The 4,493-nt window shown below is 32.5% G+C and overlaps 1 long non-coding RNA gene across 1 annotated transcript; it reads left to right on the top strand.

The window, feature by feature from the left end:
* The first annotated feature begins 1,780 nt into the window (after positions 1 to 1,780).
* On the top strand, positions 1,781 to 3,661 carry LOC107854048. Its single transcript, XR_001669924.2, has 2 exons — positions 1,781 to 2,708; positions 3,073 to 3,661. It is a non-coding gene; the product is annotated as an uncharacterized LOC107854048 (long non-coding RNA).
* Positions 3,662 to 4,493: the final 832 nt, after the last annotated feature.

Below are 4,493 nucleotides of genomic sequence, written 5' to 3' on the forward strand. Positions count from 1 at the left end.
TTTTTTCTCTTAGCCCCTCACAACAAGAGAAACAGGTAGTACATGAAAAACGCAAAAATGATTAATCATCAACCACTTTAAACTTGTGGTAAAATATATATGTGTTTACACTAAAATATATATTTATGTTTACATTATTATACTAAAGTGTGAAGGAGTTTTGAAAAGTAATTAAAATTTTTTGCACTTCAGTAAAAATTTCCACAATAGAAAAAATAATTTAATTTTAAATAATCAAACGTTACACGTGCGAGGCACATGCAGTTAAACTAGTAAATTTAAAGGATGTATATATGGAAGTATTGAGATGGTAAAAGAATATAAAAAGAAAGAGGAATAAGATGTTAATTGGCATAAAATTTGGAGTAAAATGTGGATTTTAATTTACTGATTTTAGGCAAAAATTAGGACAAAGCAATTAAAAAAATATTGGCAAAATATCAAGTAAAAAATTAGAGGTGAATATTTGCATAGATTTGTCAATCATTGCAAATAATGAAGAGAATTATATTCTAACTTACAAAATATATTAAATGTCTATTAAATAAAATATGAGGAAGTGCAATTTTTTTAAAAATCTCTTATGCGTTAGAATGGGTATATCTTATGTATTAAAATGAAGATCTCTTATAAAAAGTCTATAAAACTAAATAAAAAATTATAACATTCAAAATCAGTAAATCACATTAATATAATAATATAACCATGTACGAAAGTATATATTATCTATATGTATATATTTCGAAAAAAGGGATAAGAAACAAGTAGTTTCACCTATAATTAATATATATTTAATAATAATAATATATATATTACTCTTATACATAAATGAAGAGTTTTGGTACTACTATTTTGTCTTTTAGTGCCTACTTGCTATTATTATTATTATTATTATTATTATTATTATTATTATTATTATTATTATTATTATTATTCATTTTTTTACTATTACTATTACTACTACTATTATTGTTATCACTTTTTTTTTTACTATTACTATTACTACTATTATTATTTTTTTTCCTACTAATATATATAATATTTAAGTAAAATTTTGGTAATACTACTAATTTGTCTTTTAGTAGTTGTTGACACCCAATTTTTGACCTCCATAACTAAGTTTAATCCTAGGTTTCTTCGATTTTCAAGTAAAATTACAACATTTATTTTATCCAAATAAAGGATTTTCAAAGTATTCATTTGGGTAAATTGATCATTTAAGTAGCGATTATATATTATCGTGTTCAATTATACGAAATTTTATAATTTTATTCTTTAAGTGCATATTTTACAGAATATCGTATTTTAATCAAGGTTTATATCGAAAATAAATTCAAATGATTAAAATTTCGATTTGAATATAATTTTACTCTCAAAAATTAATTTATTTGGATAAATATTTGTGTAATTTTAATAAATCAAGAAGCTCGAGATCAAACAAGGTATTAATTCGTATCGAATTTTGATTCAATTTAGTCAAACTATTAAATTTGATCCTAATTAAAATTAATTGGTCATATTTGCAATGAAATGTGACCAATCTAATTTTTAATTGGATTAAAATATTGACTAATTTTGGCCAAATCCTAAATTTTAATTGGGGGGTTATATTTTAAATAACCCCCAAATTCTTAACAATTCCAACCAAACCAACCCATTTTCTTTCAACAATGCAACAACCCACCACAAGTGGCCCATTCAGAACTTGACCCAGCCCACTCTTCAAATTACCCCAGCCCAGCACCACACCTCCATTCACCAGCCCAATTTTATGTCTCAACCCAAGCCTAAACTCCTTCCGACCCAGCCCATTCCCTTATATTTCCCCCTTCAGCATAACAACACCAACCCTCAACAGACGCGACAACACCGCACAAACCTAAACCCGCCGACCTATTTTCAACACGAACCAACCTCACCTGCGACCCTAAACCCGATTCTCATAACCAACAACCCGTAACCAACTCGTTTGTAGCCTCCTTAACGCATCCCACGCAAGTTTATGCGAAGAAAGCCCTCGAATCTTCTAGAAATAAGTTGAGGTGTCCTCTCAACGTATCAAATCCGCGAATCTCGAGTATGGGAGTACGATTTCGTACATGTATGTCACAATTTTATTGGATCATGGTGAAAATCCGTTTTGCCTAAATCTTATTAGTCTACCGATTTAGAAATCGGTACAATTTGTTGGGGGAACCCCATTGGGAGTTAAAAAATTTTGAATTCTCTTTGGAAAAGGAATCCCTAGCTTACCCTCAATTGGCTTCTATATAAAGAGCTCAATGTTGAGCTAAAAAAGGGGATTTTTTCGGCTTCTTCCTTTTTGGATTCGGGGAAAATTGGGGGATTTTCTCTTTTTTCCAGGATGGGGGTTCTGGGGTTCAAATTTTTGGATGGTCTTTTGAGGGTTTGAAATTGGGAAGGATTTTTTTTTTGGGGACTGGCCTCTCCTTTTTGGGTCCAAAATCTTGGAAGCAAAGGGATTCGAAAGTCGAGGGTGTTGAGAAAATTTGGATTGGGGGAGTTCTTAGAAAAACTTGGTCTAAGGAGGGGGGGAAAAGTGAGCCATTCTGAGCAAAATCGATAAATCCTTTCATTTTAGTAAAAGTTTGAAGCTCGTCGGAATTGTTCGAAGTAGCTGCTAGGCCTTTTTCCGGCGGAGATGGATCCGGTGATAGCTCGAGTCCTGTTTTGCTGCTCCCTAAAAGGTAATACCCTTTTCCATTTAAGCTTCATCTGTTTCTGCTTCATCTCAATCTTCTATAGTCGTGAATAAATTTTTTAGTATGATTGTATGCTGGGTTGTTTGCTGGTAGATGGCTTGGGTAGTCGTAGGTAGTTGTTTTGGTAGTTTTCCGATTTAATACTCTAATTTTTTGTGAAATACTTAAGTTTTGTATAGCTGACTTTATGTTAAAGTTTCATGTTCTGCGATTCTGTTTGAGTTGCTGGTATTTTGTTAAGGCTGGTTTTGTCGTTTAAAGTTTCATGCTTTTGATTTTGGTTTGAGTTACTGGTATCCTGTTAAGGCTACTTTCGTGGCTAATTTTTGATTCTGTTTTGTTATTTCAGGCTGCTTGTATGTTGTTATGGTTGGCTTCAGGGTTTAAAGTTGCATGCTTTCATCGTTTTGGGTCGATGGCGCCCTGTTCTAGCTTGTCTTATTTTAAAGTTTCGTGTTTTGTTCTTGTTTTAATAGTTTTCGGACCGAGGGTGTTTTGTTCATTGTTGGTATTTCACGTCGTCTTGTTTATCGAGACTTCCCCATGAGTTCCTTGGCTTCCCAAATGACAAAGAATGATGAGGATACGCTCGACAAAAACTGACAAATCCCATGATTCCTCGATGACTATTTCGGCTATTAGAACTCGTTTGAGTTTGACAAAAGAGGATGAGGATGATAGTAGTGCCCCACCACTTTCCCTTTAGCTTTATCTGCCATGTCTTTTTTTGTGTGGATTCAAATCTTTTATCCTTCCTTGTCTCTTGAGCTTATTGCCAGTTCGTGATCGGGTTAGGGAGATGAATGCAATAATGAGGTATCTTAATATGTTTATTTAGAAGGAATGACCTTTTTTTGTTCTCGTCGTGGAAATGGAGCGTCACTGTTGTATGTCTCTTTGAATACCTACTGTCAATGGAACTTGGATTTATAGGTCAATTTCGCTTCTTTTCTGTGTTTCAATTAATCTCTTGACTAGATCGTGGGGTTACGTTTAGGTTTGAAGTTCTCAAAACAGCTTGCAAACAATTTTCTCTTGTCCCATATAACATGAGAGTATCATATAGTGTCGTATAGATTGGTTTATTTGAAGCGCATGACTGCCTTTAGATTTTAGTGTTGGAAATTAATAGTGTTCTTGATTAAGTGAGACCCTCTTTGCTTTTGTTGATTGGATTGTCCTGTATACTGCACAACATACAAGAAAAGAGGTGAAACGAATTATCTTGGTTCATCTGTAGCATAAATTTAAGTATCTATTTTTGGGAATTATCTTCAGCTCTTCAGTTTTGTATTCCAGTTGAGTGTTTTGATAGACAATTGATAAAATTTTCTTAGTTTCTGTGTATTCCTTCTCATAAGTAAGCACCGGAACCTATCGTTTTGTCAAAAGGAATGGATTGCGATTTACTACTAATGTATGGTACTTTAACAAATGTTATAGCATCCCTCTACTGCAACAAACAAAACCAACATTACGTCCTATGTTCTCATCTAATGGTCATCACATACGATTAGGAAAAGTGACCTTTTACTAGAATTCTTTCATGCATATGCATACTTTCATGCCAAAGTCCAGCATAATATGGCGTGTTATCTTTGATCTCTATGTTAAAAGTTCCAAACCAATTAAACACAGTTGCATGTCATATATATCACTAATCTAGTAGCTAAGTTTCCTTTTATGTATCGAAGTAGTGATTTTTTTTAACAGCTTTGAACTTTCTGAAATTTTTTTGTTATAAAAGTAATTCATTTTTATGAACGCGTA

This window comes from Capsicum annuum, unplaced genomic scaffold, assembly GCF_002878395.1.
Source record: "Capsicum annuum cultivar UCD-10X-F1 unplaced genomic scaffold, UCD10Xv1.1 ctg2957, whole genome shotgun sequence".
NCBI classification, from domain to species: Eukaryota; Viridiplantae; Streptophyta; class Magnoliopsida; order Solanales; family Solanaceae; genus Capsicum; species Capsicum annuum.